The sequence below is a fragment of the Herpailurus yagouaroundi genome, unplaced genomic scaffold (assembly GCF_014898765.1).
Source record: "Herpailurus yagouaroundi ecotype Mexico unplaced genomic scaffold, PumYag 139, whole genome shotgun sequence".
NCBI lineage: Eukaryota > Metazoa > Chordata > Mammalia > Carnivora > Felidae > Herpailurus > Herpailurus yagouaroundi.
In genome coordinates this window covers 56640259-56665413 of record NW_024412394.1, presented here as the reverse complement: position 1 = coordinate 56665413, position 25155 = coordinate 56640259, and the positions used below count along the sequence as shown (strand labels likewise).

The 25155-nt window shown below is 35.3% G+C and overlaps 1 long non-coding RNA gene across 1 annotated transcript in view; it reads right to left on the bottom strand.

Annotated features, from left to right (window-relative positions):
- Positions 1 to 25155, bottom strand: part of LOC121029809 (uncharacterized) — a 386492-nt gene that overhangs the window by 80191 nt on the left and 281146 nt on the right. Inside the window, exon 2 of the long non-coding RNA XR_005789916.1 lies at positions 18474 to 18580. This is a non-coding gene — a long non-coding RNA (uncharacterized LOC121029809). The remainder of the gene's footprint in view (positions 1 to 18473; positions 18581 to 25155) is intronic.

Genomic DNA, 25155 nt, shown 5'->3' with positions numbered 1-25155 from the left:
AAGTAAAAGTCTTCTGCACAGCAGATTAATCCATTAACAGAATGAAAAGATGACCTACTGAATGGGAGAAAACATTTGCAAATATATGATTTATATTTGATAAGGGGTTAATAACCAAAACACCTAAAGAACTCATACAACTCAATAGTAAAAAGGCAAACAATCCGATTAAAAGAAGAAAAGGACAGAGGATCTGAATAAACATTTTCCCAAAGAAGACATACAGATGGCCAAGACGCACGTGAAAAGATCTCAATACCACTTATCATCAGGGAAATGCAAAACAAAACCATGAGATACAAAATATCACCTCACATCTGTTAGAATGGCTATTATCAAAAAAAGTAACCAAATAAAGGGAAAAAAATAATAAAATAAAAGCAGATAGTAAGGTTAGAAAACAGAAAAAATAGTGGAAACGTTTTTATTTTAAATAAAAATTAACAAAATAGAGAAATCACTGGCTATTTGAATCATTGAAGGAAGCACAAATACACAAAATAATAAACTACAGAGGAGAAAATAATCATTGAAGTAACTTAAAAAATTAATACTTTACTAAGTTACTACTTTGTACAACTCTATGCAAATACACTTGAAAATCTAGATGAAATGGATAATTCTATAGGAAAACAATTTATCAAAGTGTGGTAAATTATATGTGTGTGTGTATGTGTGTGTGTGTGTGTGTGTGTGTGTGTGTGTGTGTGTGTATTTGGAGGGAGAGAGAGAGAGAGAAATGGATATATATCCTAAAACCAATATATATAATAAATATATTTATGGAGGGAGAGAGAGGAGAGAGAGAGAGAGAGAGAGAGAGAGAGAGAGAGAAATGGATATATATCCTAAAACCAATATGTAACTTAACTGAATTAATAGGAAACACTAAAGACATTCTCTATGATCAGGACCAAGGCAAAAATGTTCATGATCTCCAATTATAACCTTACATTAATCAATTAAATAAGATAAGAATAAGCAATTAGAAGCATAAGAAAATTAAAACAGCCTATTTGAAGATGACATAATAGTGTACCTGTAAACCTCCAGAGAATTCAATGATTAAACTAAGGCCAAAAAATAAAGAATCGTGTATGGTAGAAAGAAAGACAAATAATATATACAAATTGATGTCCCCATACACATAAATTATAAAAAAGTAGAATGGAAGAAAATGCTATTTATGATGGCTGCCACAATAAATTAAGTACTAAGGAATAAATTTAACGAGATATGTGAATAACAGATTTGAAAAAAATCTTTAAAATACTCTGAAAGACAGAAAAGTAGACATGAATAAATGGAATACTATTACTTTTCTTGGAAAGCATGAGCCAACATTATGAAGATGTCAATTTTCAACATGGTAAATATAAACTTAACATGACTCCACAAAAATAGTAGGAGCCGAGGGGCGCCTGGGTGGCGCAGTCGGTTAAACGTCCGACTTCAACCAGGTCACGATCTCGCGGTCCGGGAGTTCGAGCCCCGCGTCAGGCTCTGGGCTGATGGCTCAGAGCCTGGAGCCTGTTTCCGATTCTGTGTCTCCCTCTCTCTCTCTGCCCCTCCCCCGTTCATGCTCTGTCTCTCTCTGTCCCAAAAATAAGTAAACGTTGAAAAAAAAAAAAATAGTAGGAGCCGATAAGTAGATTGCAAAATTTTATAGAAAAAAATTATGGTGAAAAAGCTAGAAAAAATGTTTAAAAGGAGCAAGAGGGCATCGAGTACAACCAAATATTAAGACATAATTAAGACAGGGTATTATGAGAATATGAATGGAACAGAATAGAAAGTACAGAGAGAGACCCAAGTACATATGTAAATTTAATATGTAATAGGCTGGCATTTCAAATAACTCAGGAGAATATGTACTTTTAAATAAAAGGTATTAATACAATGGATATCCTTTCAGAAAACACATCTGTATTCCAAATATGTCAGAATAAACTAAAAAACGGATTATTTAAATATAAAAAGTGAAACTAGGGGCTCCTGGGTGGCTCAGTCAGGTTAAGCATACGACTTTGGCTTAGGTCATGATCTCGCAGTTTGGGGTTCAAGCCCTGCATCAGGCTCTGTGCTGACAGAACGGAGTTCAGAGCCTGCTTCAGATTCTGTGTCTCCCTGTCTCTACTCATGATCTGTCTCTCTCTCTTTCTCTCTCTCAAAAATAAATAAACATTAAAAAAGAAAATTAAAAAAAAACGTGAAACCAGACACATACTAGAACAGAACATGGACGAAATTCTTTTATAACCTCAGTATGGGGAAAGCCTTTCTAACTTTTACTAAAATCCAGATGCAATAACAGATGAATTGAACTACATAAAATATTTTAAAATAACCTTTACATGGGAAGAAAAAACACCATTAGCAAAATTTTTAAAAATTACAAAATATGAGACATTATTTGCAGCATATATTGCAGATAAAGGGTATTCCAAAAATATAACAAACTCTATAATGAGTACCCAGACAAGAATATATGCTTCATAGGAAAAAAAATTACATAAATGATCTTAGGATCCTTAGGATCCTTAATTTATAAAAAATACAGGTTAAAACTTCACTTATTGACCATTTCCCATTTATCAGATTGACACAAATCCAAAGCTTGATAATAGAGTTTGCTGGTGAGGTTGTGAAGAAACACATTCTCATACATAGTTGGTGAGAACATAAAATTATGTCACCCTGGTGAAGGAGAATTTGGCAATAGCTAGCAAAACTAAATATTTCCTTTGACTCAGCAATTCTACTTTTGGGGATTTACATTGAGGACCTATTCTACAAAAACTACATACTACAAAAAACACATATACCATTTACTGGAACATTAATAACAATAATAATAATAATAATAATGGCAGAAAAATATTGAAAACAAGTTAGATGCCCTGCAATAGCAGGCAACAGATTTTTATAAACTACGGGGTATTCAAATGATGGAGAACCATGTAGCTACACAAAAAGACTGAGATGTTCATAAACTGATAAGGAGTGACTTCCAGGATATATTGTTTAATGAAAAAAAAATTCTTGCTATCTGTTGTGTAGGAATGATAAGAAAAGAGAAGATATGCATTTAAGTGGGTTTCTCTGTGTTATGTATTTTATTGCTTATTTTTGCCAAGTTGAAAAAATAAAACAGAAATGAATAAAAATGGTTACCTAAAGATAGTGGGAACAAGGTAAAAGAGAAAAAGAAAAGAATAAAACCTTTTTGATTCATATACTTGCATACATTATATGTAATATTTGATACACTGTAAAATATATAGCATATATTATATAGTATAGTACCTATTAAATAATGAATTAATATGAACATATTGATATATTTATTAAAATATATTAATGGTATATTAATGTTTTAAATGTGTATGTTTTAATAAACATATACTTTAATCTATGTATAGTACTTAAATTTTATATTTAATATACACTGTATATTATTTAATGTGTGATCCCTATAAATTCTTTATATAATCAAAAAATTAAAGTAAGCCAAGAATATAAAAACATTACAATTGAATACAAATAGAAACAAATGAATTTAACCATATATCAGAATTATAACTCAAATGCACATGCATGCACACGCACACACACACACACACACAAATCTAAGTAACTTTTGAATATAGTATTATGACTATAAACCCCTATTGGGATATATTTTAAAGACAAAAGGATTTTTTTTAATTTGAATGTTACTTAGCAAGTTTGCTGTTGATATAGTGGTATTAGTGTAGCAATTCTAAAAACATCTTATGAAAACATCTTATGAAAACATACTGATGTGCTTAGGAGTGGGAAATGTAAGATTCATACATGGACTGAGACACAGTGAAGAACTCTGCAATGTAGCTATCAGAATAAAAAATATATATGTATTTACATGTACATATACATATATGTGTACACATTTTTTTTTCTGGCCTACACCCTGGAAGTGTGTAGAAATGATATGCACCCCGTGAGCCCAGATGCTCGTTTCTTTTTAATGTTTATTTATTTTTGAAAAAGAGAGAGAGAGACAGAGTGTGAGCAGAGAAGGGGCAGAGAGAGACGGAGACACAGAATCGGAAGTGGGCTCCAGGCTCTGAGCTGTCTGCACAGAGCCCAACACGCACTCGAACTCATGAACAGTGAGATCATGACCTGAGCCACCGAGGCACCCCATGCTGGTTTCTAAATTCAATTCCCCACTAAAAGGAACTAAGAACCTTTGGAGAAATGGTTGCTTCCAGGCGCTGGGCATGGAAAATATAAGGTGAACTTGTAATATCTTGCTGAGACAGAAAGCAAGGAAGTAAAACAAGAGGTAGAGAAGAAGAGAACGTTCTTTCTTAAAGGGGTCTATTAATAAATGTAAAATGTCTGACATAAATAGAAAATCATCCTTTTGCAAGCACTAATGTAATAACCGATTCAAGAAAGATCAGCATGAATGCTAGAAATATTGAATGAAATTTTGAGTACAGGATATTCATATAATCTTAAAGTGTCACCCACGGTTACCTATCAATTGCAAGAGAACAGGATACCTTTACAGTGGAAGAATCTCAGAGATGCCACCTTAATCAAATAATTAAAGTTAGCATCAGCAATAAAGGGAAAAGTCAGTATTATATGTCTCCTGATTTAATACAGTGAGAAAAACACAAGATCATTTGTATAGTGCTCTTGACAATAATATCTAACTTGATTCCGGTAATATAGAAATAATCAGTAGGAAATTATACAAAACAACAGGCCTGGACTTTTTTTAAAAAAGTCCAGAGTAATGAAAAATAAGAGAGGGATTGTTCTAAATTAAAAGAAATTAAGACAACTGAGTGTATTGAATAATCTCTGACTAAATCATGAGTTTTATCAAACTATTGAAAATGAAATTTAAAAACTGAATGGTAAGCTTATCAAAAATAAAATAACTATAAGGGATACTAAATGAATAACTGGGAAATTTTTAATATGGGCTGATATCAGGTAATATTTTTGCATTGATATTCTATATTTTGGATGTGACAATAGCATTAAGGTAATGAAAAAGAATGTCCTTGTGAGGAGATATATGTTGAAGCATTTAGGGGTGGATTATGGTATCTGCAACTGATTTTCAAATGGCTCAAAAATATATATCTATATATGTGAAAGAGAGATTACAAAAGCAGTAACCTGGTTAACCACTAGTGAATCTAGATAAAAAGCATGTAAGTGTTCATTACATTATGTTTTCAGTTTATCCGTAAGTTTAAATTTTTTCAAAATAAAAAGCTAGAAAAAACTTAAAACATTTGGCATTAATAAACTAAAAAAGTCATTAACTTGGAAAGGTTTAGAAATGATTTTAAGCTGCACAAAACTATCCAAGGTATCATAATATAATCACAGTCAGAAAATTTGACAGGGTCTTAGCACCTAAATAAGAACTATGAACAGGGAAGCATGTGCCATTTGGTTAGCACATCATTACCTTTATATTAAAAATATATCACATGATTTCACTCATGTGGAATTTGAGAACTCAACAGCTGAACATAGGGGAAGGGAAGGAAAAATAAGATAAAAACAGAGGAGGCAAATCATAAAAGTCTCTGAGGGTTGCTGGAGGGGAGTTAGGTGGGGGGATGGGTTAAATGGGTGATGGGCATTAAGTAGGACAGTTTGCGGGATGAGCACTGGGCATCATATGTAAGAGGTGAATCACTGGGTTCTACTCCTGAAGCCAAGACTATGCGGTATGTTAGCTAACTCGAATTTAAATTAAAAAATATATATTCCTCTCAAAAGTAGAAATACAACTTTCTCATATATTGTCCTCATCCACCAAATACATGTAGTAATTCAAAAGAATGTTCACTCTTTAGTTAACTGTAGGAGTGTACTGTAGATTTTGAAGTAAAGAGAAGCTGGGCTGAGGTCTTAAATTTAATAGTAGCAAAATCACTAATTAACTTCCACCTTGGCATCAGGGAGCCCTGGCTTCAAATCCACACCTATTACTCACTAGACTTGGAGTCACCATCTAAGTTGTTCAGATTGCGTATTTCTTATCTGCAAATGTGAATATGAACACCAAGTTCGTTCCTGGCTCTGAAAAATTATAGGCTAAATAATAGATATATAATAGCACAATGTCTAGCCAAATTAGGGGCTCTATAAATGTTAGTTGAATCTGAATCTGGTATTGTCTAACAAAATCAATGGTGTAACTTATTTTTGACACTTGAACTTGGTTCTTTCTATATTAATATAGTCATTGGTGCTATCTCCGAGAGAGAATACATTGAATTTCATGAGTATGTACTCCCCAGCAGAGATATATCTTCAATTAAAATTTGTATAAAATGACAGTTCTGAAAAAAGGCACAAGGCCATATGTAAACTAACAAGAAATTCTCATCCATAATTGATCCACAAACAGGCTTTTAATTAATGCATTTTTCTAATAGCTATTCAGCTGTGACATCAGCACAATTGAAATTAAAACGTTTTAAAATATTGTTATCCCCATTATATAAATATACCTAGAAATAATTTTACCTTTTATAAGTTTTCCTCTTGTGATTACCCTTTTTTTACAGAAATTTGCCCGAACTATCAGAATAGAGTTATCTAATATATGAATGAAGGAGGTGGTAATCTATCTAACATATTCTGAGAAATGTCATGGCAGAAAGATCCCCAGACCCCTTCACCTAAAGATAACAAAAAGGCGGTACAGTGGATAACTCTGCAAAAAAAGATGAAGAGTTGAAAAGCCCCTCCCACTCACAAAAATATTTTAATTATTGGCATCTTTTCAAAATATGCTCCTGTGGGAACAGGTGTATAAACAGAACAGTGAGTATGAGAAGAAGGCAAATCTTCTAATTCACTATTTACCCAGAGGCTAAACCACATCACATAAATAGTAGATTACAGAGCCAAAAAGAGCACCTTGAGTGGCTGAGCTGTAGAGAAGACCCGTTCTCCCACCTACTCATATTAAATGCACACCAGTCCCTGTTTGTAACCACTGATTTGTGTGGGCATGTGGTTTTATAAATGAGGAAGAAGAGAAACATTTATATGGGTCTAGAAGCTACCAACTCAGGTGAGCTAAGAATAATGGAGGACATGGCATCCATTTCCTGTCTGACCCATCCAAGTGTGAGCCCTTGATTCCAGAGGTTCCAAAGGTAAAGGCAAGAAGGTGACAGAACTGTCTTATGAGATATTTACTGTGATTCATAGAGGGCTTATAAGACAGAGGCTGCTGCAATGTCTTCATGAGAGTCTTTGTGTAACTCTTGACACAAGTGAAATTGTTTCCCTCCACTCTGCATTTCCCTGGCATTCTGAGGGCTGGCAGCTCTGTGGGCAGCCACATCTGAAGAAGACAGGCAGGCAGCTGTCAGCCTAGGCAGGAGGTGCAGCTCTGTGAAGCAGTTCTGTGGGTGGAGCCTCCAGAGTAGACAACAGCATGGGAGAGAAAGAATATTTGGTCACATGGGAAAACATGGGATTGTGAGCACATGTGAGGTCTCTGTACCATTAATTTATATCACATGCTGCCGTGGGGTCAGTCTTCCTCAAAGAACCCTTTCATCCTTTAAAAAAATGTTTTTTAGATATTTCTATACTATAAGATAAAGAAAACATTTAATCACAACCTTCCAAAAATCAGGCCTCAACTAATTTCCATTAATTTTCTAGAAGACTTAGAAGACTCTCTGCTATAATTAGTATTCCCCAAATATGTTTGCTACTCTCTCTCCTCCCAGTCCCTCACCTTTGATTAAAATACATCATTTCCTGGATGTGGTGTATTGCCTCCCACATTCCCCTCCTGCCCTCCTAAATACAAACCAGGTCAAGTACCATCAGCTCCATAAACCCTTCATAGCCTTCAACAAACCAAGCAGTGGATCCATTGCTTTTCCAAAAGTATAGCATCAATTGTCCATATTCAGATATTATGCGTTGAGAACTGGAAAAAAATAGTTGAGACTTCATCATCTATTGTCTGGGAACATCTTTTCTTCTGCTGCTCATTTTATATTTGGCGTTTGTACTTTAGTTTGGCTTTCTCATTTAGAAAGTAAGTTTCCTGATGATAGGGCCTGTGTTATTTTATTTTCATCTTTTCATCTTCCACAGTGCTTAGCATAGAGGTTCTCTAAATATTTTTGGTGCATAGATTAATTCATTTATTCAGCATGGTATGGAGGGAAAAAATAGAATATTTGGGGGTGACAACTGCACTACATTTTGAGATGTTACTCTATTCTGCCCAGAAAATCTCTTCCTTTTTAATCTTATATTTCTAGTAATCAAGGTAAAGTCAAATTAGCAGGTCATAGTCTGCGAGCATTTAAAATTCCCCACCTCACGAGGAAAATTATCAAAGAGATAAAATGATCATGGACACCTCTTCTTCCTCAGGTTTACCAAGACTGAATACGTGGCAGGCTATATGTAAAGTAATATCTATCTAAATGAAGCACCATCGTCTTCTTTTTATTACCCATTATGAATACGTTTAAAGAGATTTAATAATATAGATTTGCCAGGAAACTTAAGCTCTAAATAAGTTCTTTATATTTCTCTTTAAAATGTATTTTTATGTGCTAAAATAAAGACTCTTCTCTCCAAGTTTGTCATTGATTAGTCAACCGCACTGGCAGAAAGAACTAAATGTTTTGCTTGGTCTTCCGCCTCCTCATTCACAAAGAATCAAAATTATAGTTATCGCGTTAAAACAATCAGCTGCTTAAAACTCCCATTTATGTGAGGCAGTCAAAGATTATTGAGAACTGATGGTTATTAAACATGAAATTATAGGATTTGTGTTTGATTTTAATAGTCTCTCATGTGCATCAAAAAGAGTTGCTTCCTCTTATTGTATGAAACCTTGCCTCTTTTATTGTTTTACTAATACATTGTTATAAATACTTATGTCATACAATGTACAATAGGAAAAAGTCTCTTTGTTTATCATTAGCATGAGAAATCAGCCCTATGTGCAATTCAACACATTTCAAGACAAAAAGAAACCACCGATCTCCAACCTCCAGTGCAAGAGAAACTAAGCAGAAAGAGTTGCCTCCTATGTTTTTTAAAACAATATATAAAACTAGATGGATGGGGAGGAAAGGCAAAGAGTTGATTCGCGTGACCAGGGTGAAAAGAAAAACAAACATTATAGTTGCAAAAACATATATTCCATAACAAGTTCTTAAGACTCCCAGGTGCAACATCAGCATCGCTCGAGTCTCGATTTTTATTGTAATCTTGTGGCTTTTTATTTGTAACTTATATGAAAAGAATCATATTGATTGGGGCAGATTTAACTCAGTAAAACCTATTCTACTGAGATTGTCTGTGCTAGGTGATTTTATCAAGTTCTCTTTTGGTTTCATTTTCTTCCTCATCCCTATTCCCAGGGGAGGCTGCAGCCCAGCTTGCAGAGCAAATTGCCCTAAATTGAGTTCTTTCTCTGGCATAGACAGGGCTGCCTTTGGCTCCTCGGCTTGAAAACTTTATGCATTCTTTTTTCCTTCTTCCTTAACAATCGCCTTCCCTTTTTCCAATTAAAATGGAGAAGTTTGCACCGGTACCTGCTCCCAATTAAATGAATACTGCATTACCAGCCGCACTCCCGGATCTTCTTTACCCTCCCTTCATTAGCCTTATTCCTCTGAGGCTGCCTGGCTGTCTGCCAGGGACTTATGGCAAGAATTCAAAATCTTGCACACTTTATCCCCTCCAAATCATTCTTGAATATAAGCAGTCTGCTCCTTAGGCCCAGCATGAGAAATCCAAGAACGTGTTCAAAATGGATAGGGGGTGGGGAGGGAGAGGAGAGAAAAATGATTTATTTAAAAGGCAAAAAGCCTATGCAAAGGAAGACAAGCTAAGAGAGGTTAAGCTTCCCAGTTAATTGACCTTAGTTTCTTTTTTAAAAGCCTGAACAGGAAGAACAACAAATGACAGTCCGATGGCCTTGCTTTATTTCTGAGCGCCTTCGTGCCTACAGGAAGTACATCATCATCTTCACACCTCAGGCATGCAGACTCCCCAACGCTCAGATTATGCACCATGACCGAAAAAGCCAACCTCGGAAGCTTAGGCAACTGCTTTTTCATAAAGATCAACGTGGAATTTTCCAACAAATGTGAGTGCTGTGGGGCCATTGCATCAGCCATCCTCAACTGACACTCAGAATCAGTGTGCGTCAAGCTGTCATCAATGATGACCCAGGTGTCAGGCCACAGAAACAAACAGGCATTCTGTTTGTTTCCACTGCTTTCAGAACTGTGGAAATTCTATTTACGGAGTCTTTGAACACATTTTAGCAGAATATGTGATCAAACCCAAGTTCTTGTACAGACTGTCTGTGTGGCCTTGGGCAAGTTAATTAACTTCTCTGAGTCTCGTGGTCCTCATTTCTAACGTAGGGACAATAACTATCTAGCACCAAATGCTAGATAAGGTAAGGGGAACATGTAAATTACTTAGCCCAATTCCTGTGCATGGTACACAGCTAGTGTAAACTCTTATTATCGTCACTACTAGTGTTGATATTAAGCAAAAATATACCATATTATCCAACAGAACTTTTGGAGCCTTTCCCAGAACATGGCAAGGGCTAGGGACAACTGGTAGATGATTTTTAATTTTACAAAATGAAATTAATGTGCTTATTGGACTCTCCAAAGCTGACCCTTGTTTGGCACAGACCCCAGCACAGCTATGACCTACACTAAGGTCATTATTAGAAAACCTATCACTTAGTCGTAATTATAAGTCATCAAATTCTTTAAGCACCTTAGAAAATATATAGTCATTGTTGACTTTTTCTAAGGACAATACATTATTGCATACTTTAAAACATTCATCCCAAAGTCAATTTGATTCAGTTCTGAGAATTAATAGAATTTAATTTATCTCTTAGTGAGAAACTTTCAAGGCATGCCATAGTGCCACGGTTTGCCACTTTAAAGCAAGAAGAGCCATAATTACTAAATATTTTAAGTGATTATATTGATGAAAAGACAAAAAGAAACTGTACATTTATGAAAGGGGATAAATATCATTATCACATTTGTACTGACCATTTTTATCTCCCAGAACAGACACAACTCTTTTCTCTACACAAGCTGCAAGATTATTGCCTGATTTGTAAGAAATACACTGTGTTGTCTGAGAAACCCAAGGCAGCAGACATATTCTCACTACAGGAAGGTACTCTGTAAGTACCATTTTTTTTTTTTGATTCATCAAATCCAAGTCCAATTTCCCACAGCACTTTGTACAATTATAGGAATGCAAACATTGGAATAAGAGAACTGGAATTATATTCAAGCCTCACCTTTTTCTTGCTATATGCAACCTCTAGAAAGTTACTTTAGCTTCTCAGACCCTCAATTCCTCAAATATAAAATAGAGCTAAATAGCTGTAATGTGAAGTCATTGTAAGAATTATATTTGAAATGTTTAACTTGAGCCATAAAAAGCTCTCTACTTTTACCATCATCATTATCACTATGATTATTGTCAAGTTTTTTACTTTTTAAAGCTCAGTTCTTATAATAGGGAAAGAACCTGAAATATTAAGTAAGAGATTTTGAAGTATGTCATCAAATGCTACTGGAACTGCATTGAACCCAAAGGTGGTAACACACACTCAATGGTTTAGATCAAGCATATTTGAGGGAAACTAAATTGGTATGGGTTTTAGAGATACAGTTTTAAGGCATGAATTGTGAGTCTACTACATCCAGAAATTATCTAAATTGTTTAACAAAAAGACATAATCACATGCACTAGAATGTAAGATATAAAAAAGGTTACAGTTAGGACTTAAGCTCAGGTTGGCCAATTTGAGGTAAAGGTCTCCCGGGTGATATTTATACTCATAATTCAGAGAAGTCATATTACCCGGTTACATGAAGGGAAAAAAAATTTCAATAAGAGAGTATGGCATTTTCCAATGTTGTACTATCACAGGCATTTTTAAATTACAAAATTAATTTTAAAGAAAAATTTATTCTAAACCTGAAGTATCACAGGTATATTCCCTGAAACCAGCCCCCTTGTTATCGGCTCCTGCCTTGGTTCATGGCACTATCATCCACCCATGTCAGAAATTTGAGAGCCATACTGATATTTTTCCCTTCAATAAGTTACTTGTACTAACAATTATATTTCCATAACATTGACCAAAGCTGAATCTTCCCTTCAGTCTTTGATCATACTACCTTAACTCAGAGCTTCACTGGCTCAGGCCTGAACTCCCAACTAGTCTCCTTTACCATAGCTTTCCTACTCATTCCTCACTCCACATTCTACTCTCTGTTCTTTCCCATTCTCATCAAAATGACCTTCCTAAATGGTCGGGTTGTGCTACTCCCCAACTTGAAACTTTCAATCTCATGTCAGATTCACCTCGGCCATCCTCCTATATGCCTGTCTCTCTGCACTCATCCTCAATCAAAGCCCACTCTCATTCCCCATGCCTTCTGTGTGTCACCCATTTTTTTCTTCATTTTTGCCCGTTGTTCTTTATACCATTCTTCTAGTCTGCAATGCCATTCTCTTTCCCACTCAGTCTAAATATTCCTTTAATGCTTGAAAATGAACTAATGTAAGTTTTATAAAGACCTATTAGATAAAGGTTGTCTCAGTTACTGAGACAAGTATGTTAAAATCTCTTTAGATTGTGGCTTTGTTGATCTTCCATGCAGTTCTATCCATTTATGCTTTATATATTTTTATATATTATTATGTATACATAATTTCTATATATATAAGCATATATATATTTATATGTTCCATTTAACTTTATATTACTTTAAAGTCTATTTTGTATAATAATTGTACAGTTACAGCAGGTTTCTTCTGGTTAACATTTGGGATAATTTTTCCATCCATTCACTTGTTCTTTGCTGTGTCTTTATGTTTTAAGTATGAATCTTTAGGTTGCATACAACTGGGATTTAAAAAATCCAGTCTGACCATTTCTGTCTTTTAATTGCAGAGTTCACTCTGTTTTCATTAATTGGGATTACTGGCCTATTTGAATTTATTTCACTTAATTCATGCACTTGAGACTGACCTATTCGATTTTCTTTTCTGTTTCTCTGTGTCCTTAATTCCTACCAGAATGATTTCCTAAGCAACTATAATATTACAAGCATTATTCTGGGCATTGGAGATCAGAGCTAAAGGGGATAGACAAAATCCTTTCTCTCAAGGAAATTACATTCTAGTGGGAGAATACAGACAATGGATAAGTAAATAATTGAATAGTAATTTAAATAGATGTTAATGAAGATACAAAAAAATCATGTTCTATTCTTATTTTCCTTAATCTTTTCAGAAAATCAGTTTTTCTACTCAGGCTACAAAAGTAGCTTTGTGTGTCTCTCCTTCTATTTCTCCTCTTCTGATACATCTGCTTCACTAATATTCTTATAATTCAAATATTACAAGCTTAAAACCTTCAGTGTCTCCCTGTTAACTACTTCACTGAGCAAAAATACCTTAGCCTGACATCCAAAGTCCTCTACAAAATGACTTAGCCTATGTTTTCCAGCTCTTTCTTCTATATATCCTTATATCCACTATTCTACTCTCCAGCCAAATGAACTAGTTAATTCCTATTACCAAACACATCTAGTTATTTTTTGTCTTGCCTCTTACTCCTCTTTCTCATCCTTTCCATTGGATTAACTCTCCTTTCCACTATCTTTCAAAGCATAATTTGAAATATTACTGACCCCCAAAACACCCTTCATGATTCCATGATTCCATATATTTGTGAGTTCTCTCTCTTCTGAATTCCATAGCACTTACTATTTTTCGCCTTTTTATAAGGTACCATCCTATTTTTTTCCACTTATTGTAGTGTAAAGTTCTTAATGGAAGGACTTTTTCTTACTCATTTTGACTTTTTTTTTTCCAACATTTATTTATTTTTGGGACAGAGAGAGACAGAGCATGAACGGGGGAGGGGCAGAGAGAGAGGGAGACACAGAATCGGAAACAGGCTCCAGGCTCTGAGCCATCAGCCCAGAGCCCGATGCGGGGCTCGAACTCCCGGACCGCGAGATCGTGACCTGGCTGAAGTCGGACGCTTAACCGACTGCGCCACCCAGGCGCCCCGTCATTTTGACTTTTAAACAGTACTCAGTACAATGTCCTGAGCACATGAGCAGTAAATATTCTTTTTTTTTTCTTTCAGGTTTTAATTTAAATTCTAGTTAGTTAACATATGGTGTAATATTAGTTTCAGAAGTAGAATTTAGTGATTCATTGCTTACATACAACAACCAATGCTCATCACAAATGCCCTCCTTAATGCCCATCACCTATTTAACCAATTGCACTACTATGTATTTACCCAAAGAATACAAAAGTACTGATTCAAAGAGGCACATGAACCCCAATGTTTATAGCAGCATTGTTAACAATAGCAATATTATGGAAAGAGCCCAAATGTCCACTGACTGATAAATGGATAAAGAAGTTGTGGTATATATATACGATGGAATATTACTCAGTCATAAAATAGCAGTAAATAACTCTTGAATTAAATTAACAAATATGTCTAAGCCTGGCCACTACCTTATACTATCCATCTTTATCCTATCAGGTAAAAATGCCACTAAATGGCCAAAATATAAAATATTATGTTGCCTCATCCTGGAGAAAATTTTTTTTTGAAAAGTAAAACACCTCAAATGATTCAAAAGCTCTGGTTAAATTGTAAAACTAGGTAGGCAATAGAAATATAGTGAAATATACCCATATTTCTTATAGTTCAAGTAATGAGCAAAAGTACATCTTGCTTGCTGGGAGTGGGGGAGGTAGGAAGAAGAGAAGAAGAAAAGACTGGGGAGTAATTACTTCAGATATGACATATTAAAGGTTCCTTGAAAATGTGGACACATTATTAATACATTCATGCAACATTTTTCAAGAAAACATGTATGGAGTACCTACTACATGCAAAGCAAACACTGTGCTAAGCTCAGGGAGTACAAAGATGAATAAGGCTTAATATTTGCCTTTAAGTAGCTGGAGCTTAGTGAAAAAAAAAAAAAGATAAACAGAGGAAAAGGTAGTATCACAACAGAAGGATCTACAAAGTAAAACTGGAGAACTCAGGCAGGAGGCTGTGTAAAGGTTTCAGGTGAATTAGCTATTCTACTGAGAAAACAGCATGACAGCTGGAAAAGGCAGGCCTTTATGCTTTCATAATATTTATGCCCTCTCCTAACTTGCAGGTATTATAGTGATAAACTGATAACATTTTAAATAGCATTAATGTCACACTATAGAGGTATCACTATCTTTTGCATGTAAGATACCTTACAAACTTCTGATTAAGCATGACGGTGGATGCATGCATTTACTTATTCCTTATCCTTACAAAACCACACTAAACTGAATGTGAGAGAATTTTAAAACTAATAAATCTAAAGATGAAAAATAGGAGAGAACATACCAGATAAGCAATATCAAAAACATTTCTGAAATGTTGGAAGACAGATGGATGAACAGTGACTGTTACCAAACCAGATAAAGCTGAAACCTCATTTTAAATTGAAGCCAGTAAGAAACTGGCAATTCTACCAAAAAGCCCAGAAACTCTCAAGACACTAGGTGTCTCTGAAGGTATACATATGTATATATGGTATATATACTCTGAAGGTATGTGTATGTGTGAGTATGTATGTGTGTGTGTGTGTATATATACATTTATATACACACAATATACATTATATGCATACATATAATGGGGAAAGAGTGTATGAATGAAACAAGAGGACTACTTGAAGGACGACTACTACCTAAGACATAAGTAGATGCTGGATCCCTTTCCTTACCCCAACAGACGATCAGAGGTTTATACTGTAGAGATTTGTATAGTGAATGACAGGGTAAGATGTTTTATTGAGTAACAGGGGATGAAGTGCAAAACCTTGTATTGAACAAGGGGAACTGCAGGTCATTTTCTGGCTGTGTCCAGAACATGGACCACTAGGCGTTCACTCTCCAAGCATAAAATTGGAGAAGTCCTCTCTAGACAAATTATAAGGTCCAGAGAAAACACATAAACCACGAGATGTAGGGGCTCCAAATTAAAAAGCTATGTTACCACCTTATTACATGGTAGTAATGCATTTCCATTATAAATAGGCTTTCCAAATAAGTATGAGGTCCTTACTCTCAAATATAGAGACACAGCCAAGGATCACCAAACACATGAAGAAATCTTCTAGCATGAAAGAGAAAAAAAAAACAGATTATGGAATATGAATGGGATCAGGTATCTGGACAGAAATATGAAAACTAAAAGATAATTAAGGAAAGTTAACAAGGATTTGATGCATCTCATGTATTAACATGGAAAAGGGTGATAGTTGAAGAATAAACACACAGATTATTAAAGGGAAAAGATATGGAAATATGAAAATTCAAAGAAGTGATTCAGTGTGTTCACCGGCTGATCCAAAAGCAAATTCCATCACTTTTCAGTGTTGAAGGCATGGTTGCAGGAAACTCTGAAGGAAATATTTAAAATCAATTCTATTGACAAAGTTTTGCTAATTGATTTATTTGAAAAGCTCTTGAAATATACTGACATACTTCTTCATTGACAGCTAGATTATGTAGAAAGAATTGTTGCTTGTTGGAGGTGTCATTCGTACCTGATTCTCATTATGGAAATCAATGTCACAGATGTGCCTCTCTCTTTAACAATGTGGAGCAAAATAAGAAAATGAACTGTTATGTTTAACCTTTCTCCTAAAATAAAAAACTGGCTAGAAATTAAAATTCTAGCCATAATTTTCAGGTCCCCTGAGTTTCCCCAAAAGTCTTACAATAAAACTTTAACTTGGGCTAGTTTTTAGTGGCTACTTATTCCCTGCAACAATCCCTAAATGGGTATGTGTAACAAAGCATAAGCAATATAAATAGAACAAGATTTCATGGGAAACTTCCCTACTTAGCTATTTACTGATTGTTCTTTAATTAAAAGCACTTGATTACATTTTCATTCCTACAGGAAGAGTCTGCAAGTATAAAAAGAAACACTTTCTCCTTCACCTCAATCTAGACTCAACTCAAATCTTCCCAAAACACTTCAAACATACTAGCTCATAAATTCAGACTTCATCAGGAAGCCCGGCTGCCACGGGAAATTGGCCTTCTGTTTTGGGTAAATCAAAAGGAGAAAGACAGAAAGTTACATTGTGGGTCAGGAATGCACAAGAGGATCAGTATCCAACTAAGTGAAATAGATTTATTTAGTGAAAATAAAAAGCAACCTTTTATTTCCAAAACCAACCTCTTTAACTTTACATAGAGTTAGTCAAATTATGCTATTTTCCAAAATTAAATAAATTTGACTAGGTTATTATTCAGCTCCTTTCCAGTTTCCAACAAACGAAGCAAATGTTCATCACAATGCAATGAAAACTCAGTAACGGGCTCAAAATTCACAAACTTTTGTCCAAAATAATCATCTGAATCCCTAGAAATAAGAAACACAAAACCTAAATCTTCTCCTCCTTCTTCTCTATCTACTCAAAATAACCCATCCCAAAGCAAAAACAACCATTTGCACAATGCTCAATGGTACAAATATATACAACAATCCCCAAATTAATTTCCAGAAGCACCAAAAGTTCCAAATTATGGATGGAAACACTAAATTAACTAGAAAATGTTTCAAAGTTCTGGGTTTCTTTTGAGAGGATAGTACCCTGTCTCAAGAGCAGAGAGAGGTAATCTTAATATGTAACCTTCTTAAAAACTGGACGAAGGGGATGCTAGTATGCAATGGGAAAGTTTCCTATATGAATAAATTATATGGCCTATAATTTGCTAATATTCAAACTATTTAATAATGTACTGAATTTTTTCTTTTCTTTTTTAATTTTATTTATTTATTTATTTATTTATTTATTTATTTATTTCTCACTGAGGTAAACCTCTTGGGTTTAACTCAGAGTCATGTCCATCAAAGCCTTTCTGAGGCAAAGAATGAGCCTGTACACATAAGACAATTCCCCAAGGAAGATATTTTCTAATCTTTTTTAAAAAATTTTTTTAATGTTTATTTATTTTTGAGAGAGAAAGTGAGACAAAGAGTGAGTGGGGGAGGGGCAGAGAGAGAAGGAGACACAGAATCTGAACCGGGCTTCAGGTTCTGAGCTGTCAGCACAGAGCCTGACATGGGGTTCAAACTCAGGAATGGCAAGATCATGACCTGAGCTGAAGTCAGACACTTAACCAACTGAGCCACCCAGGCACCCCAGATATTTTCTAATCTTAACCAAACATTGCCCTTCCTTCCTGAGTCTAAAACTACAAGGTAATTAATTCCAATACAAGAACCATTATAAAATCATTTTAGAAGACCCTCGACAAGGGTAAAATTGGCCTCATTATCTCAGTGTACTCACACATTTTGTGCACAGGCTCAGGACATGAGGAGTCAAAACCACCTCTGATGCTTCTTGACAGATTGGAGATGAACCGGATTCCACAAGGGTGCACACGCCAAGGACATCTAGAAGCCAAATGACAAAAAATTAAAATTTACAGATTCTGTCTGTGCAGACACAGGAGCAACTCTGATATTTTTAAACTCTGAGTGTACCATCAAGAGAATCAAGTCCATTTTTTGTTATGCTTTGTTATTTCAAGACTTCATCAAAAATAGCCCCATGCCCTGACACCAGATCTTCTATGTCAGAAACTTACTCCTCTGGAATTTATGTTAGCCTCAGTTTTCATTTCAAGAAGGATAGAATTTCAGATAAGATGTTGGCTTTTCATGAAGATTTATTCAAACATTTCATGAATTTTATAATTAAAACTTTAATTCATTTGCAGAAAGAACATCTTAAAATGTCTAATAGAGTAGTTAAGAAGACAAGCTTTGAGAAACTGGTATGAGTTGGAATAGTTTCTTGCAGATAAAAATGGAATAATAATAGCACCTACTTCATGATGGAGATGCTAGGATTAAAATTAATCATAGCATTTGACATATGATATTTTAAAAATATGAAATTTGTTATTTTAATTATTAGTTCCCATTCACTCAAAATTCACATACACTTAAGAACCACCTTTCTTACTCACTTTGCAGGTAATTACTCCTTTTTAATTAATGAAGGCAATTACTTTAGAATATTTTCCCATAGTCAAAGGAGAAAAGCAGAAAGCTTTAATGAAAACAAAACAAAACAAAAACAAAGAACTTTCAGTGAGCTAAGGGACTACCTTAAACCTGAAAATCAAGATTAAAAAAATCAGTAGCAGGGTCCTCAGAAATAAAATCCAACAACTGTACAGCACTTTGTAACATCTAGTAAAAGCATGAGACCAAGCGCTAGGAGCTGCACTATGTCCTGTCAGTTCCCTCTACTTCATGCAGTGTCACTAAACACGTACAGCAGACTCCTTAGTTCTTTATTTTCCTGAGTTTCTCCGAAATCAGAATCAAACAAAATGCTTCTAAGTGAGTAGTTTATTTGAATGCAGTCCCAGAAAGTATGATCAGGGGATAAGTGAAACCAGAAGGAGAACAAATAAATACAAGGATGTATAATCAAGTCAGTGTAAGCCACTGGTTGCTTCACCTAGTAAGACCTTCTAAGAAGCCTTATGGAACTGACTTTAGAACCTTGTCCCCAAAGGAAGAAAAGGGGAAACATTAATCCACAGGCTCCCATTCCACAAAGGCCAAAGGGCACTCTGAATGTTGCCACCTACATTGCAACTCCAAGTTTCTCATATATGATTGCCAAACAGGTTTCTACAGGTGGTCTCATGCCATGTGTGAGTGAGACATTATTAATTTGCATCTCCATAAAATAAGCCAAAGCCTGACTGCAACTGACAGTAACAGCCACAGTTGAAATAAGTGTTGAGAATTTAAAATAATGTACTAGAGTTGAGCATACAAAAATCAATCAAGGGCGCCTGAATGGCTCAGTCGGTTAAGCATCCCACTCTTGATTTTGGCTCAGTTCATGACCTTACAGTTTGTGAATTCAAGCCCCATGTCAGGCTCTGCACTGACAGTGTGGAACCTGCTTAGGATTCTCTCTTTCCCTCTCTCCGTACCCCTCCCCTGCTCAGACACATTCTCTCTCTCTCTCTCTCTCTCTCTCTCTCTCTCTCTCTCTTTCTCAAAATAAATAAACATTAAAAAATTAAAACAAAAATCAATCAGTGTAATACATTACATTAATTAGAATGTAGCAGGGGAAAAAAACAGGTCCTGGTTCAAGACAGCAACATAGGGAGACTCTGAACTCACCTCTTCCACAGAACACACCAAATTATACCTATTAATAGAACAATTCCTCTTGAAGAAGAACTGAGGGCTGACTGAACAGCTACTAAACAACCGAAGACAGAGAAAATGGCAAGAGAACAGGAAGACAGACCGAGACAAAGGGAACCCCCATCCCTGAGCTCCTAATAGCAATGGGGAAGGATTAGTACTGAGGATACTGTGCCTCTATCGTTAGGCACAGAAAAAAAGCCGTGGTTGAAAAGAGCAGCTAGCACTTAAAAGGTACAACACAACTCTGCCAAGTGGCAGAGGAGATGCAAGAAAGCTCTTCAGATCAGAGGGACTGGAGAACACGTGGTTTATGCTCCCACCTCACTTTAAAAGCCTTGACCACAGCAGGGTCTGGACACTGTCAGGCAGTCCAGTCCTCTCAGTGAGTTTGCCACTTCAGAGAGCCCAGGGTCCATAAGCACACACCATCTGCCCTGTGTGCTGGGACACAAAAAACAACCTACAGTTTTATAGGATTGGAGGGCGCTGTTGTTTTACTTTTTAAAATTTATCTTGCCTTTTTTTTTCTCTCTCTCTTTGGTTTTATCCTTTTATTATTCTTTTTTGTTTATTTCTTCTTAATTTTTCCTTTTTTATCCTTTTTTAAAAATGTTTTTCTCTCTTATTATTCTACTTTTTTTACTATTATTATTTTTTAATTATTCCTTCTGTAAAAAGCCATGGTTTAAAAGAGTAGCTAGCACATATATACACAGCTCCAACCAGCCAGCAAAAGTCACCAAGTGGGAATACACAAGACCACTCCTTCAACTTTATAAGTAGCCATTTTGCCTAATCCATAGAAAGAAACAGCAAATCAAGCAAAATGGAGAAAGGATATGCTCACAAAGAAAGAACAAGAAAAAACATTCAGAAAAAGAACAAAATGAAACAAAGTTAAGCAATATATCTGCTAAAGAATTTAAAGTAATAATTGTAAAGATACTCATTGGGCTGGAGAAAAGAATGGAAGAACTCAGTGAGACCATCAATAAAGAGAAAATATATTTTTTTCCTAAAGTTTATTTTATTTATTTTGAGAGACAGAGAGAGAGTGCCAGCAGGAGAGGGGCAGAGAGAGAGAAAGAGAGAAAGAATCCCAAGCAGGCTCTGCACTGTCAGCATGAAGCCCAATGCGGGGCTCAATCTCACAAACCATGAGATCATGACCTGAGCCGAAAGTAAGAGTTGGATGCTTAACTAACTGAGCCACTAGGATCCCCAAGATAGAAAATATTTTAAAAAGAATCAGAGTTGAAAAATACAATAACTAGAGTAAAAAACACACTAAAGTGAATCAACAGTAGAATGGCAGATGCAGAAGAACGTATCAACGATCAGAAAGACTGGGTAATGGTAAGTACACAAGTTGAATGGCAAAAAGAAAAGAATTTGTTAAAATGAGGATAGATTAAGAGATCTCTTAGCAACATCAGGTGAATAAAAATCTGCATTATAGGAATCCCAGAAGAAGAGAGAGAGAAAAATGTAGAAAACTTATTTGAAGAAATAATAACTGAAAACTTCCTAACCTAGAGTGGGAAGGGAATAGTAGCACGATGTATTCAAAGTGCTAAAAGGAAAACAAAACAAAACAAAACTACAACTATGAATACTCTGCACAGCAAGGTTATCATTCAGATTTGAAGGAGAGATAGTTTCCCAGATAAACACAAGATAAACGAGTTTATCATCACTAACCCAGACTTACAAGAAATGTTAAAGGGACTTCTTTAAGTGGAAAAGAAATGGCCATAACTGGACATAAGAAAAATATGAATAAAAAGGTGTAAAATATGAGTACATATACATAAAATGTGGAGAAGCGAGTATTAAAAGAAAGTATTTTTTTGCTTTTGTTTGTTTTTTGTTTTTAGAATGTGTTTGAACTTAAATGACCATTGAATTTATATGAACTGCTATTTATTTAGGATATTATATATGAATCTCATGGTAACCACAAACCCAAAACCTTTGATAGATATACAAAAAATAAAGAGAAAGAAATCCAAACAAAACACTATAGATACTCATTGATCACAGAGAGCGTAAGAGAGGAAGAAAGGAACAGAAAGGATATATATAAAAAGATCCTTTTTGTAGAAAAACAAATGTTTAAAGTGATGATAAGTATACACATAATTATGTTAAATGTAAATAACCTAAACTGTCCAATCAAAAGACACAGAGTGGAAGAACGGGGACAAAGGAGAAAAGATCCATCTAAATGCTGACTCGCCTCAAACTTGAAAAATCCACAGTTAATCATCCTGAATGGTGCAAAACTGACAGTTTTCAGGAACAAGACAAGAATGTCCATTCTTACCACTTTTATTCAACGTAGTACTAAAAGTCTTAATCACAACAATCAGAAAAGAAAAAGAAATCAGAGGCATCAATATTGGTAAAGAAGTTAAATTTTCACTATTTGCAGATGACATAATACTATACATAAAAAATCCTAAAGATTCCACCAAGAAACTACTAGAAGTAATAAATGAATTTAGTAAAGTGGCAGGATACAACTAGCACTTAAAAGGGGCAACACAACTCTGCAATACCCAGATATTGGTAGCGTTTTTATACACTAACAACAAAATTGCAGAAAGAGACATTAAATAATCCATTTACAATTACACCAAAAACAAGAAAATACCTAGGAATAAACTTAACCAAGGAGGTAAAAGATCTATACTCTGAAAACTATAAAAAATTGATGAAAGAACTTGAAGATGACACAAACAAATGGAAAGATATTCCATGCTCATTGACTGGAAGAATTAATATTGTCAAAATTTCCATGTTACCCAAAGCAATCAACAGATTCCATGCAATCACTGTCAAAATACCAACAGACTTTTTCACAAAACTAGAATAATACTAAAATTGTATGGCACCACAAAAGACCCCAGATAGCCAAAACAATCCTGAGAAAGAATAAAGCAGCAGGTATCACAATCCCAGATGTCAAAATATACTAAAAAGCCATAGTAATCAAAACAGTATGGTACTGACACAAAAATAAACATACAGATCAACAGAACAGAATAGAGACCCCAGAAATAAACCTCTATGACAAAGGAGGCAAGAATATACAATGCAGAAAAGAAAGTTTTTTCACAAATAGTGGTAGAAAATTGGGCAGCTACATATATAAGAATTAAACTGGAGGGGAGCCCCGATGGCTTAGTCGGTTGAGCGTCCGACTTCAGCTCAGGTCATGATCTCGTGGTTGATGAGTTCAAGCCCCACATCGGGCTCTCTGCTGACAGCTCAGAGCCTAGAGCCTGCCTCGGATTCTGTGTCTCTCTCTCTCTCCACCCCTCCCCACTAATGCTCTGTCTCTCTCTGTCTCAGACATAAACAATAAAAATTTTTTTTAAAAAACTTAAAATGTATTAAAGACCTAAAAGTAAGACCTGAAAGCATAAAAATCCAAGAAGAGAGCACAGGCAGTAGTTTCTCTGATATCAGCGTTAGCAACATTTTCCTAGATATGTTTCTTAAGGCATGGGAAACAAAAGCAAAAATAAAGTTGGAACTACACCAAAATAAAAAGCTTTTACACAGCAAAGTTAACTATCAACAAATCAAATAGTCAACCTACTGAATGGAATAAGATATTTGTAAATGATATATCTAATAAATTATATATATATTATATATAATGTGTATATATATTATACATATAATATATATCCAATACATAATTATATATCCAAAATAAAGAATTTATACAACTTGACACCAAAAAAAACCAAAAAGTCCAATCAAAAAATGAGCAGAGGTCCTGAATAGACATTTTTTTTTTTTGAAGATGTGAGCTCTTAAGAGCTTTAATGTTTATTCATTTTTAAATTTTTTTATTCCACGTTTTTATTTATTTTTGGGACAGAGAGAGACAGAGCATGAACGGGGGAGGGGCAGAGAGAGAGGGAGACACAGAATCGGAAACAGGCTCCAGGCTCTGAGCCATCAGCCCAGAGCCCGATGCAGGGCTCGAACTCAAGGACCGCGAGATCGTGACCTGGCTGAAGTAGGACGCCTAACCGACTGCTCCACCCAGGCGCCCCTAGACATTTTTAAAGAAGATATTCAGATAGCTAACAGTTACATGAAAAGATGCTCAATATCACTAATCATCAGTGAAATGCAAATCAAAACCACAATGAGTTATCACCTCATATCTTTTAGAATGGCTATAATCCAGAAGACAAGAAATAACCAATGTTGGCAAGGATGTAGAGAAAAAGAAACCCTTATACACTGTTAATGGGAATGTAAATTAGTATAGCCACTGTGGTAAACAGTATGGGGGTTCCTCAAAAACTTAAAAAAGAAGGCCACCGGGGTGGTTCAGTTGGCTGAGTGTCCCACTCTTGATTTTGGCTCAGGTCATGTTCCCAGGGCCATGGGATTGAGTCCTGCATTGGGCTTTGTGCCGAGCATGGAGCCTGCTTAAGATTCCCTCTTCCCCCTTCCTAGTGTGCTCTCTCTCTTTTTCTCTAAAACACACACACACACACACACACACACACACACACACACACACACACAAAATAGAAATACCGGATCCAATAATTCCACTACTGTGTATTTACCCAGGGAAAACAAAAGCACTAACTCAAAAATATATGTACCACCAAGTTTATTGCAGCATTATTTACAATAGCCAAGCCATAGAATGGAAGCAATCTACGTGTCCATCAACAGATAAATGGATAAGAAAAATATGGTATAGGTTGGTAACACACACACACACACACACACACACACACACACAC